Genomic DNA, 14,966 nt, shown 5'->3' on the forward strand with positions numbered 1-14,966 from the left:
CCAGAAAATTCGGAAACAACCTTCCTCAAGACCCGGTAATACTACTTTGGGTATATATCCAAAGGATGCTCAACCATGCCACAAGTACATGTGCTTTACTATGTTCACAGCAGCTTTGTTTGTCATAGCCAGAACTTGGGAACAACCTAAATGTCCTTCAACCGAAGAATGGATAAGGAAAATGTGGTACATTTACACAATGGAGTACTGCACAGCAGAAAAAATAACAACATCTTGAATTTTGCAGGAAAATGGATGGAGATAGAAAACATTATTTTGAGTGAGGTAACCCAGACACAGAAAGACAATTATCACATGTAACTCACTCATAGTTGGTTTTTAAACATAAAGCAAAGAAAACCAGCCTACAAACCATAATCCCAGAGAACTTAGACAGTAATGATGACTCAAAGAGAGACTTACATAGATCTAATCTACATGGGAAGTAGAAAAAGACAAGATCTCCTGAGTAAATTGGGAGCATGGGGACCTTAGGGGTGGGCTGAAGTGGGGAGGGGAGAGGCAGAGAGGGGAGCAGAGAAAAACGTAGAGCTCAATAAAAATCAATTAATAAAAAAAAAAGATTTTATGACACGATCAGAAACACATGCAAAAATGTAATCAATTGCTATCTCCTATGTATTAATGACATGATAGACATGGTATGATGGAGTAAAAGGAATAACATTCTTGTTTTATTGATTATAATTAAAGGCAATTGTAAAATTTTGTGGATACTTTTTTTTCCTTTTCTCAATAATATATATAAATATAAAAGAAAGCTAGGCTGGGTGGTGGTGGTGCACACCTTAATTCCAGCACTTGGGAGGTAGAGACAGGTGGTCTCTGTAAGCTCAAGGCCAGGCTGGTCTACAAAGTGAGTTTCAGGATGGCCACAGCTGTTACCAAGAGAAACCCTGTCTCAAGAAAAAAAGTTAGCTGAGCTTTAAGCCTTTAAGCAAGTGATCAAGCCAGTAAGCAGTGTTTCCCCATGTTTCTGTCTGAGTCCCTGTCCTGACTTCCCTCAATGCTTGTAACCTGGAAGTTTAAACCAAATAAACCCCTTCCTTCCCAAGTTGCCTGTGATCAGAGAGTTTTATCACAGGAGCAAAGTGAAAATAGAACAATCACCCTCACTTCACAGATGTGAGATTCAGCCAACTACAGAGTGTGTCTGCCATATGCATGCATTTTAGAATTGAGAAAACAACCACAGGAGTGGCTCATGGCCTGAGAGATTTAAAGTTCCAAGCCAAGTGCTGTATATTTGAAAGTTTCAGTGCTTGCCCACACAGTTTATATCCTGCAGCTGTGGGGCTGAGTTGTTTTTCATGAACCTAGAATCTTACCCTGTGAATGGCTAGTTTACAGCAGAATTTAAATTTCTTCCCTTGCAGGTGTCTACTGTCAAAGTGTTTGCATCCTTTTCTTGTCTCGCTAGCCCAGCAACACTAGAAGCAATCAGTCCTCCTATTATAGTTGTTATTTTGACAAAAGTGCTTGAATGTATTATCTGCACAGTCACCCAGATCCTTGCTTTCTGTCAGTGTGTGATTGAGAGTATCCAGTGGTAATATTATGTTTGCTCTATTAACAGATTTTGCTATGAATTCTCAGTGCCTTGTTTACTCCTGTAAATGGAGACATTAGTGACTTTAATCAGATTGGAAATACACGTCCAGAAACATCATTAGATTATACATTTAGGTGGTTGAATTGAATAATTTCTGAGTTGTGTGTTGATGACCCTGCTAGAACCAGAAGTTGAACAACACCTACTGTACCATCACCTAACAACTGTTTTCAAATTATTCTCTAAGAAAAAGTAAAAAAGTAGTATCCACAATAAAACTGTGAAGGTACGCAAAAAACTATATAGACTAACAACCACTTAAGTATTAACTTTCTATTTGGTTGTTTTTATAGACATTTAAAGCTATGTGTACTCTAGAAGTTGAAAATTGAAGGGACAACTGCTATTTCTCTCACTGTAATGAAACAAAATATTAAATTAAATTGAAATAATCAAGAAGTACATCTGATTATCTTATAAAATTGATGCTTGTATGTGTTACTGGGCATTACAACATAAGATACAGATAAAATTCAAGTGTGTATATAAAAGGTTATGAATTAGTAGAAAATATAAGGGCTCAGGAATAGAATATAGTACTTACATATGATTAAGATTCTATTGCAAAGAATCAAATCGGATTTTCAAATACATTATTCAATAGGAATCTCCAGGAAAGTTGTGCCGCTTCAGAAAAATATTATTACTGTTCATGAAATTCACCCAAATAAATTCTAGTTAATGAAATCAATTTGGGTGTTTCAATGTAATCAGCACAGCACACTGTGTTAGGAAGCCAGGCAAGCATCTTTAGTATCTACCCTGTAGCTCACTTTCTTGGCTTAAGGCTCACTAGAGCTGTTAGTGCAGTATAGTCTATGAACTGCAGAGATGTGGGATAGTGATGTGTTACAGTCGGTGAGTCTGGCATTTCTTGCCCACTGGGAGGATAATGCTGGATGGATTTTAAGAGGAGAATTTCTCACTGCTCAGGTTTCAACATGTTCTCGAAGGTTCAGTCACTAGTCATAGTTTACAGCTAATCAAAGTCAGACATAGAACCAGGGTAGACATTTTCAATTCCATTCTTGGTAATTTTAATGTTTATCCCATTAAAAAGAAATTTTAGATTGTAGAAGAGTGTTCTCCATGATACCCTCAAATGTATGTTTCTCTGGAAAAGTTTTACAATTTTTTGACAAATATGCTTGTAACTAAATCAAGAGAGAATTTCACAAAAAAACCCACAGTAACACAGTTCAACTACTCTTGCACATTCTTATAACATATTAGCACAGACACACACACACACACAGAGACACACACAGACACACACACACACATGTACACACTCAGCAACAAATAGTTTTCATCAGTCACTTTGGAATGTAATCGCCAAGAAATCTGTGATATATGTAACTATGTAGCATTTGCACTGAATTATAGGCAGAACATTTCTCCCTGGTCTTTAGAATGAATGAAAAAGCTGCAGTGTGGGAAGATTTGCTGCCCACACGTCTTAGTCCTACTATGGTAAGTCTGACCATTATGTTTTCTCTCTCTTGCGGAGCAGTGAGAAGTGCTTGGTTTCTAGAATGCTCCATTTCTGGTCATGATCAATCCAAATGTTTTCTGTCTTCTGATTATATAGGCAGTGAACAGATGAACTTTTAGGACAGTAAGTGATACAGTAATTATAGATGTATGTTGCTGTGTATTAACACCCCAAATCCTTAGGTAAAATTAAATTTTCAAGTGTGAGATGGAATAAAAATTATAACTACAAACATCTGAAACAAGAGGTATGCTGTGTGAGTAGTTTTGTGAACTAGTAGAGTCTACAGGTGGAGGAAGGACACCAAACCACCGTGTTCTATTACCAATTTCCATAAGGGTTGCCTTCGCCAACTCTAACACTGTTGGACCTCAGTATTAGAAAGAATGTAAATAAACAGATGATGAACAGTGGATATAAGGCTGCAGAGTGTCAAACTAGACATTTACTGAGTGTAAGGGAGAAACTGGAATGACTCAGTTGGAATCGTTGGTAGTAGTTGTATTTAGTTCGTTATAGACACAAATTGCATCTATATTGTAAGGGTATCTATAGGTTTGTGAAGGGATTATTAGACATGTATATGTTTCCTTGTTCTATCAGCTGAGATGGTTTTGGAAAAATGATGTCCCAGCAGCAGTGGGCACATTTAGAGTTCAGACCTTGGTTTACTTTTAATAAAAGGAGCTGGAGTTTCTCAGCTGAATGGTTGATTCTAAAACTGGGCCATAAAAATTATAAAATGAGATTGCAACATCTGTTGTTAGAAAGTAAGGAAGTGATAAACTAAACGAGACCACAATTATGAATGACTGGAAAAGGCACATGGTTCAGCAGCAGCAGCAACAACAACAACAACAAAATACACAATGAAGCTGTAAAAATTGAATTATAGTATTGGGTTATACCTTAGAGTGCAGAACAGGCATCCATGAGTTCATATGAAATGTAGCTGTTCCTGCAGCGTTTCAGAGCAGATCCAGCAGAGACTGATACACTAATTCATCCAGAGAAGGTCTCAACTGTTGTTGCTTTGCTCCACTTGGTCTTCTGAATCCAGAATGGCTTGTGTCTCTTTGTCAACCTTGACTTCCTCCTGAATTTGAACAACTAATTGCTCCACGTGGCAGGTGTTCCTTGCCACTGCCTGGGGCTGTGTGTCATCTGGTCCAGAGGGTTGTGCTGCTGCAGGCAAGGAGCAGGAGAACTCTCCCTGGCAGTTAAGCCTTTTCCTAGAGCAGGGCTGTAAGCTGCTACTCTTCCTGTGACCTGTGGTATTCCTTGACTCCCAACTGTTGGAATACTCTTCTCCCAAGCTGTGATGCTGGGTATTTCCTGGTCCCCCAACTGCCAGGATACTTTTCCATCCATTCCTTGCTTTGCAACTGCTAGGATCCCTTTCCATCTGAGCTGTGATACTTTCTTGCACCTGATTGTGCTCGAGGGAATTGAATTTGGAATCATGGAGAAATAGCAAGATACTGAGGTCTTTCAGTGTCAAGAGAAGACTTGTTCTACCCTCTTGATCAAAGCAAAAAGCCGTGGAAAACTGTGAACATGGGAGAAGCAGAAGACAGTGAACAAGGTTTGAGCATCCTTACTTTGACCTTGAACTCCCCACCAACCACCTCTGGATTCTCCTTGCCTGCAGCAGCACTGCCCTCTCGATCATAGGACTCACAGTCATGCAGTTTCAAGGAACACCTGCCCTGTGAGTGCTTCCTTGTTCAAAGGCTGGCAGAAGTCATGTTGAAAAAGGCGCATGCTAATACTATTCTTAAAGGTTGTTTTTTAATATATATTGAGCATTTGGGGAATTTAAATGTTTTATAAAATTTAAATTTTTTCCAATAAAAGTTTATCATCTTCAAAAAAAAAAAGAAAAGAAAAAGGCACATGCTACTCTGAACCCAAATGGCCAAGGGGAACAGAGTAATGTAGCAGTTGAACCCTGTCTGGACATAATAATATATTAGTCTGTGCTGGATCGGCTCTGAAACACAGCAAGTCTTCATGGTCTCATCAAGTGTGCTGCTCTTGCCCAGAGAGGAAGACACTTACAGAAAACATCAACTGAGAACAAAATGATTGTTAGCGTGTGTGAATGAAGGTCGTGGATAGGGATGATTGTCTCTAAAACACAATTCCTCTGGCTCCCGACCTGAGCAAGTTAAACATAATAAAACTTAAAAAAAAAATAAAGAAATGTAGCTGTTTTGTATGAATGTGAAGTGCTCCTCATAGGTTCACATATTTAAAGGCTTGGTCCCCAGTTGGCAGTGCTGCCTGGAGGGCTAAGGAATCTTTATGATGTAAAGAGAAAGTATATCTCTAGAGGTGGGCCTTGAGGGCTTATAGCCTCACCACACTTCCTGTTTGCTCATTCTCATTTTCTCTCTTTATCTATCTCTGTCTCTCTCTCTCTCTTTCTGCAGAATAAGTGTGATTAACCAGCTTCCCTTACTTCTACCATGTGTCCTCTGTTTGTTGCCATGGCTTTCCCTTCAGTGATGGATTTTATCACTCTGGAAAAATAATCCAAAATAAATAAATTTATCCTCTATGTTTACTTTGGGGTATTTTCTTATGGCATCAGAAATTTAACTAATACGGTGGCTAAGTAAATGAAGAACTAGGGTAGGCACGATAAGTCTCCCAGGCAGAGGACTTCCAAGCAGACTACTTCACACTTCTATCCTGGAGGAAATGGAGCCTGATGCCTGATTTCTTGAGAGTGAAAATACTGAATGACTTCTTTCCAAATAGTGCTATGTGGAAAGGGCAGGCAGTGCAGCTTTTCAGAACAGAAACTTGACAGACAATACCTCAGCCACATCAGTATTGAGAGAGACATGTTATGTTGAAAGGATACATCCTTCCTTGATACGCTGTGATGAAAATGTCATTTTCTCCCTCTGTAATCTTCCTGGCAGAACCCAGTCATTCCTAATATAATCATGAGAAAAAAACATGAGACAAATCTCAACAGATAGAATTTCTAAAAATATTTTACTGATATTTCTGATCAGAAGGAAGAACCTAGGAAGGAGAGGAAAAGTTGTTCCACACAAATGCTAAGCAAGTGAAACCTGGGGCCGCTCTCGGGCTATTAACAAGAGAGGTTCTATTAAAAACCTGTAAGATGGACCATGGGAGAAAGATTAAGTTTTCAAAAAGAAAAGATATAAACAATAAATTAAAACTTGCACATCCTTACAAAAGAACTTAAAGTATGTACCGTATGCATTAAGTTGATCTTCAGAGATTAAAAGGACCAATTACCAATGCAATGGGATAAATTAATTTACATTTGTTAATTGGTAGGAGGTCAATGAGACAGAAATAGTAAGGATCTGTGAGATTTGAACCACACAGCTGAGACACTATCAATTTGATGGACAGAGGATAGGAACTACCTTCAAGCATCCACAGATCATCTTTATTTTTGAAATTAAGCTTGGAGGCATCCTAAGGAGGCATACTAAAATGTTTTCAAAGACTATTTCTCACTGTGTTATTATCTGACCGCAATAATAATGAAGTTGAAAATCAATTACCAAAAGAGAGATGAAACGCTATCATCTTAGTTATTAATTCTCTGGAGTGTAGCCTGGGCATCTGGAACTTTAAGAGCTCCTTGGGGCGGAGGAATAGCTCAGTGACAGCACTTATCTAGCATGTGAGATGCCCTGGGGTCCATTCCCAGCACCAACAGAAACAAATGCAAAACAACTACCAAAGCATCCCAGGTGCAGCTTGGATTGTGTAACCTGCCATTCTACCATAAATAACCCAAATCATAAAAGCTCTTTTGAAGTAGTTTTAATTTTCACTTCGTAAATACTTTGTGGACTGTCATTGCACAAATAACCTACTTTGAGTTTTAAAATGCATCTCTGAAGTGATTCTGTTCCTTTCTCTACAGCTATAACAGTCCTGACCATCAGAGAACAGTGTATATTCCCTTACTCCAGAGAAGCAAATGTGAAGCTCTTCTGGTGAGAGAAAAACAGTCAAAACGACATTTGGATTGGCCCCATGTGGTTCAGTGACTTCTCAATATAGCACAAATTCATTTTAATTTAATGGATTTGTTACAAATTTCCTGAAAAGCTTTTTCAGAAGGAGGCGGTGAATTAGCAGCTCAGCAGCCCACCGAGGAAGTCATTATGCGCCACGCTCCAAGCTGAGATAATCAAATAATAACTGGCGATTTATAACTTCCAAAGAAATATTCTTAAATATGGAATTGTGAAAGGGAACGTTTGCCAGCAGTGTTGCTGCAGTGGAGATGATTAGTTTTTAAAACAACAAATAAAGTTCCCGTTTCTCTGGTGACCATCTGCCTTTGCCTCTGAGATATGTAGGTGCTGGGTACTGATCCATCTCAGCTCTGCCTCCATGGTTTCCACTGTGGCACCTTTTAGTAAGATGCACAAATGCAGGGAATGTTCCTGTTATGGTTCTCTACAATCAAATACCACCCCGAAAGCAGCTAATGCGAGTAGTGGTTTATTTTAGCTCACAGTTCATAGGAATATAGATCACCGTGGTGAGGAAAGCATGGTAGTAGGAATGGCTCCCAGCTGTAGCGATGCTGAGTGGCTTGTCCTTTCAAATTTTCAGTCAAGAAATAGAGAACAAAGCATTCTGCTGCTCAGAAGTTTTGGTTTTGCTTTTTGCGTTTTATCCCTTTTGATTCCCTGTGGGGCCCTAGTCTGTGGGCTAGCGCCACACATTCCCAATGTTTCTTCTCTTTTCAGTTAAATCTCTCATCAAAAGCAAACCCAGAGGAATGGATTTCAAGTCCAGTCAAATTGGCAGGGAAGGGTAAGCATCACAGGATCCTGCAAGAATACTTTGATTGCTTTGTTTATTCCTCTGCTAAAGAGATAACAAGAAAGAGGTGGGTCCATGTGAACAATAAAACCACAATGGCTGGGGTTTTGAGTGTGCCACGTTGTGGTAAGAAATGTTCCTCCAGCATCTGAACTTTGGATAGTGTCAACAAGGTGACTGGCTCAATTGCTTTATTTGTCATAGTGAATGTCTCGAAACTACTGCCCCAAAGTGTATTCTAACAAGCCAGAAGTGCATACTTGGGATTTGCTTGGGGTTCTAATTTCTCATTGCTTTCTGAATAAAAATTTTGAAATTTATGGCTCAAAAATATAATTTTTTTCACAACAAAGTGGATCATGAGGATATTTGAGAGGCCACAACTAGACATGAAAGAAATTTTGTTCTGTTGAGGAATGTTTGGAGAACCACATGTCCACCAGGGCTGCTGTTGTATCTACCTTGCAATGAGATCATTCATAACCAAACAGCTACATATTCACAGTGCTGACTTTAGATACTCTTGTGGAATTTGTTAATGTGTGTACATGCTTAATTCCTTATGTGAATGTAGATCTTCAAGAACAGGGCAGGACAGCGTATTTTCAGTGACAGCTTGAACTCACCTTTGTGCTTCAGATGGATGGTGGGCTTCTTAGGCACATGGAAGTTCGAGTAAGGTTATCTGAGCAGATTCACATCTTGCTTTAATCTTAAAGACCCACCCACCTCCAGATTCTGTCTCTGCTGCATATTGTCTTCATGCCTGTAACATGAAGATAATAATTCGAGATCTCATCAAGTTTTGTGTGAAAGCTAAGCTTCTTAATAAAGGTAAAATACTTGTAGGTTGCAACACATATAAAAGAGTTGGTGTGTGCTTATAGCAGCACTTTGTGTTCACCTTGGTGAGCAGAGTTCTAGGACACGTGGAACTCCCTGGGAAGGGAAAATAAAAGAGAAATCCTGGGGTGGACATGGGAACTTCATGGATCAGGTTGGGGAGTGGATGGAGGGGGAGAGTAGTGAAAGAGATGGCTGGAAAGGGGGCACATTTTGAGGCCAGATAGAAACCTGATGCAAAGGAAACTCCCATAAACCTACCAGGCTGACCCTACCTAAGACTCCTAGCAACAGTGGATACAGAGCCTGAACTAGGCATCTCCTCTGATCAGATTGGTGAACACTCCAACTTTCACTAGAGAGCGTTTATCCAGTATCTGATGGAAACAAATGCAAAGATGCACAGCTAAACATTAGGCTGAGCTCGGGAAATCCTGCTTAAGACGGGGGAAGGATTTTAGAGGTTAGAGGGGTCAAGGAAATCGCAAAAAAAAAACAAAAAAAAAAAAACCTTACAGACACAACTAACCTGGGGCACAGGAACTCACAGAGTCTGAACAACCAACCAGGGATTCTACGTGGGACTGGCATAGGCCTTCTACATATATCTGACAGTTTCGTAGTTGGTCTGCTTGTGAAACTCCTAACAATAGGGGCTATCTCTAATGTTTTGACTGGCTCCTGATATCTTATTCCTTATACTGTATTGCTTTGCCCAGCCTTAATATAAGGGGAGGTGCTTAGTCTTACCCAAACTTGACATGCTTTGTTGATGTTGATACCCATGGGAGGTCTGCCCCTTTCTGAAGAGAAACGGAGGAGGAATGGATTGGGGAGTGGTGGGAGAAGGGAATGGGCAGTGAGGAATGGAAGGAGAGAAAGCTACCTGGTTGTCAGAGAAGAACCTTCATCCAGCGACTAGTGGAGACAGGTTTTTAGACCTATGACTAAACATTGAGTTAAGCTCAGAAGTCCTGCCAAGCAGAGGTAGGAGGGATTGTAGAAGCCAGAGGGTCAGGAACTTTGGATGAAAACCCACAGAAAAGGCTAGCCTGGCTCATGGGAACTCACAGAGTCCGAACCAACAACCGGGGAACCTGCATGGGATTGACCTAGGCCTCTTGGGAATCTTCTACTCCTCATGCTAGATTACCTTGCCCAGCCTGACTATAGGGGGAGGTGCTCAGTGTTATGGCAACTTCATATGCCATCTTTGCTGATGCCCATTGGAGGGCTGTCCATTTCTGAGCTAAGATGGAGGAGGGGTGGATTGAAGGGGGTTGGAGAGGTGGTGGCAGAGGTAAGGGAGTCTTAGGTTGGGATATAAAATCAATAAATAATTAAGTAATAAAAAAGAAAAAAATCAAAAGAAGGAACAGATACAACAACCAAGTAATAAACAAAAAGGACTTATTATGGGGAAAGCTTCTTAGGTACAAAATCATTCAGTTATAGAAGCAGAAGACTGAATCTGATAACAAAATTTGCATTTCAATTTTTATAGAATTTCTGATAGCAAAATGAAAACATAATTCAAATCCTTATATAGGTAAAGAGATTTGATAGGGTTTAATATATTAAATTAATTTAGTATATATTATATATGCTAATATAATATATGTTATATTATCTATCTGTCTCTTTCTATCTATATCTATCTATCTATCTATCTTTCTATCTATCATCTATCTATCTTTCTACCCTCTATAGCTTTGTTTTGGAGATATTCTCACAATCTAGCCCAAATTCATGATCCTCTTGCCTCAGCCTCTCAAGTTCTAGAATTGTAAATGTGTGCCTGGCATCAGTTATGTACATAATAAAATGTATGATGACTACTGACAGGCAGAGAAAAAAATGGCCTTTCTCAAGAGTAACTGGTTTGTGTATACCATGCAAGGACTGGTGACAGCATGTGATGTGTCTCACTGCTGATACAAAGCAGAATCTGATAGGATACTTCTTTGCAGCTGAAGAATAAAACTCTATAATGTGTTTTTTATATATTAACATCATCTTGGGCTGTCTTTGTTATTTTATCATTGATTTGTTCTTAAGTATGATGGTTATTTGCCGTCTAGTCTTAAACCATTTAATTATAGATAATTAATGTCATTTAGCCAGGATCTAATTTTAACAGTGCTGAGGGCAGTGAATAATCTTTTTCTCACCTTTTGGTTAACTCAGGCATATTTCTATTACTACATTTAACATATTAAGGTAAAATTCCCTTATTGAAGCCTGAGTTTTAACACTGATTCTTCATGCCTTTAATAGAAGCATCTGTATTTTATGTATACCAGTATTATCTATATACCTGCCAGGGTGCATGCCCAAATAGCTATTGTTGATTACATAGACTGGTATTTGGCTCATGGCCCTGGTTAGACTAGCCTAGGTGTGATGATGGGTAATGTCACAGACATATCATTATTAAAGTAGAAAATCAACTTTGAATAGTTTTAGTTTTAATAGCATAAATATATATTAGTGAGGGAAATATCACAATAAGAAAAATAGTGCCTGTCATATATTAGATAACATGAACAGCCTTGTGGTTCTCCAAAGGGAAGCTGAGATAGACAAGGATAGAAATACCACAGGAAGAAAAACAGTGCAAATTGCAGTTTGCAGTGGGCGCTAGAACTGTAGATTAATCTCTTTCTTCATCGTACAACATTTCTGACACTAGAAGTGTCAGGGATATGGTAAAAATTTTAAAGTGGCATGTTGTTTAAAATCCAAGGGAAGACATTCCTTAGAAATAATAAAATAAAAAAGAAAGGACGAGAAGAAAATTCACTGCTAAGACATATTTCCACCTAGAAAGATGTGCTTCTACAGTGAACATCTCTGCCTTGCTTGTCTGATTTTAATTAAATATATCACCTCTCCAGAGGTACATACACTGTATTAAATTTTTACATTAGTCATTAAAGATTAAGTTTTAGTTTCCCTCGCTTCACACAGCAATCTTCCAAGCATTAGATTTTATTTTTCACTTTAAATTATTCTTTCCTCTATTCCAGTGCCAGCCATTCCCTGCAACAAAACCCTGGGTGAAATGTAACCATTTGAATGAGTAAAGCGTGCACTCCAGAGAATGCGGCTGTCCCGCTGTGCTTGTAATGAAATCTATTTCTCTTTGATGATCTCAATTAAAAGAAGTTAAGAATTAGGAGTGTGACTTTAATTATTTCTTGATGTATCTTCCTCTGTTGTTTGCAAGGCAGAAAAGAAGCAAGCAAGTGTTTCTGTGAGGACTCCCTGAGCTGTCCTTAGCAGGAGATCTCTGAAATATGTTGGGTTTCTTGGGGCTGTGCACTAAGCATTGATCATAGCCAAGCAACTCTTTACTACTATAGTCTTACAAATAACCCCAAAACATGAAGACAAAAAGAATAGTTGTTTATGGCCCAACATCTGGAGTCAGGAGTCCAGCTGAGCCATGCCCCTCATCTATCAACTATTTGCCAGGAATGATAGGCTAACTATGAATGCTTCTCTCGCCACTCCACCTCCAGGCTTAGGTATGGAATGCTTGGTCCTCAACTAGAGTCATTGTTTTGTGAGGCTGTGGAAACTTCAGAGTATATGATACTATTAGAAGAAGTAGGTCATTGGTGGGGAGGAAAGTGAGAGACGAGGAGACGGAGTTCTTTGGACTATATTACACTGTTTACTTCCTGTTGTGCTCTTTACTTCCTCGTTGAACATGAAGTGAACAGTTCTATTCTGTCCCATACCCCTGCTACTACTATGTCCTGCCCAAGGATAATAAGACAAGTGACCATGAACCTAACCCTTTGAAATCATCTTCCAAAATGGATCATTGATCCCTTAAGTTGTATTTGTTGGATTGGTTATAGCAATGTAAAATACCTGGATCATCAAGTGTAGATGGTGCTCAACTGGATGTAGTCCTAGTCTTCAGCAGTTAAGGGCAATATATGTCTGCTTACATGGGTAGAGAGACTAAAATATTAAACTTAGCTGCTCATTTTTCCATGTCCAAGTCATCTGGAGGTCTTAGTGGAAGGCTTTCTGTAGGAAGACTCTGCTGTCTTCCTCCCAGAATTCAGTCCTATCTTCCCATCTACCTAAGTTCTGCCCTATCACCAGGCCCAAAGCACTTTCTTTATTAACCAATGAAAGCAACACAAATACAGAAGGACCTCCTACACCACCTTATAGAAGAGAAAGTAGGAAGTACACTTGAATGCATTGGCACAGGAGACCACTTTCTAAATATAACCCCAGCAGCACAGACACTGAGTGAAACAATTAGTAAATGGGACCTCCTGAAACTGAAAAGCTTCTGAAAAGCAAAGGACACAGTCAACAAGACAAAATTACAGCCTACAGAATGGGAAAAGATCTTAACTAACTCCACACCAGAGAGAGGTCTGATCTCCAAAATGTACAAAGAATTCAAGAAATTAGTCACCAAAAGAACAAATAATCAAATTTTAAAAATGGAGTACAGACCTAAACAGAGAACTCTCAAGAAAAGAATCTAAAATGGCTGAAAGACACTTAAGGAAATGTTCAACATACTTACTCATCAGATAAATGCAAATCAAAACAACTCTGAGATTCCAACTTATACCTGGAAGAATGGCCAAGATCAAAAACACTGATGCTGGAGAGGTTGTGGGGTAAAGGAATACTCCTGCATTGCTGGTAGGAATGCAGGCTGGTACAACCCTTTTGGATGTCTGTATGATGATTTCTCAGAAAATTAGGAAACAATCTTTCTCAAGACCCAGCAATACCGCTTTTGGGTATATATCCAAAGGATGCTCAATCATGTCACAAAGTCATGTGCTCAACTATGTTCATAGCAGCATTGTTTGTCATAGCCAGAATCCGTAAACAACCTAAATGCCCCTTGACCAAAGAATGAATAAGGAATATATATGATACATTTACACAATGGGGTACCACACAGCAGAAAAAAAAATAACAACATCTTGAATTTTGCAGAAAACCAATTATCTAATCCTATTTGGGAGATGTTCAGAAAAGAGTGTGGTTTAGCTCAAAGTCACAGGCATGTTGTCCTTTCCTGGTTTGTTGCTAGGTTAACATTCTTATTTGAAATATCACTTTAGAAAAGAATGTTGTTTCAATTAGGCGTGTTTGACAGACAAGTCTGTAAGTTGTATTGCGATTCAGTCAGTAAGATTCCAGCAGGTAGTAGGACAGTAGGTTTCATTTTCTCCTTTGTCTCCCAATTCTCTTTCTATGTACCTACATTCTAGTGATCATGACAGATAACATATACATAAACAGATGTGTCAGCTCAGCTCCAGGAATGTGCAATGAGGAGGGAAGGGGACATTTCTTTGCTTGGGTGCTGAAGAGAGATCTCTAATCTAATATTCAAACAGACATTTTGACAAGGTAGACAAGGTAACTATATGGCAGTAGGAGAAACAAAAACTTTATTTGGAGAAAATAAAACAAGGAAACACTAAGTTCCTGAGGCAGAAATAGGTTGTCACTCTTTGAATAGGGCAAGGGTGTTAAAGCAGAGGCAGAGAAATTGGTGCAGTTTGTTATCAAATGGCATTTAAGAAATTAGACCAAAATCCACGCCTTATAGCAATAGTAACAGTAATTTACTTTGTCTTGTAAGTTTTATTGTTTAAGGACCAAGTAGGTAGCTCAGCTATTCAGTTCTGGCTCAGGGTCTCTCATAATGCTTCAGCTATAAAATAGCTGGTCTGAAAAGGAGCCTTCTAATCTGAGTAGGACATTTTTTCTGGCTACTAGCTGGGTTTCTCCACTTCTCACAATATGGTAAATGTCCTCTACGGATGGAGAGTGGGGGAATAAAAAGGTGACAGAGAGAAGGCAGATTCAAGTGGGAGATGGAGAGGGATTAGAAAAGATGAAGCAAGGGGAAAGATCTCAGGGCAAATGTATCTTTAGTCTTATGTAGCCTAAAGTTCATTGTGTAGTTCTACAATATTCTACTGATTAAATCCTGAACTATTATGGGCCAGAACATTCTTCAGGGTAGGAAAGCACCTCCAGGAAATTAGGCCTATGAGAAGTAATAAATACATGGGTTGTATTGACCATCTTTGGGAAAGCAAACTGACCCAGGTGTGTCTGTAACTTAAGATCAGGGTTTGATTTTACCGCAGC

The sequence above is a fragment of the Microtus ochrogaster genome, unplaced genomic scaffold (genome assembly GCF_000317375.1).
Source record: "Microtus ochrogaster isolate Prairie Vole_2 unplaced genomic scaffold, MicOch1.0 UNK100, whole genome shotgun sequence".
Taxonomy (NCBI): Eukaryota; Metazoa; Chordata; class Mammalia; order Rodentia; family Cricetidae; genus Microtus; species Microtus ochrogaster.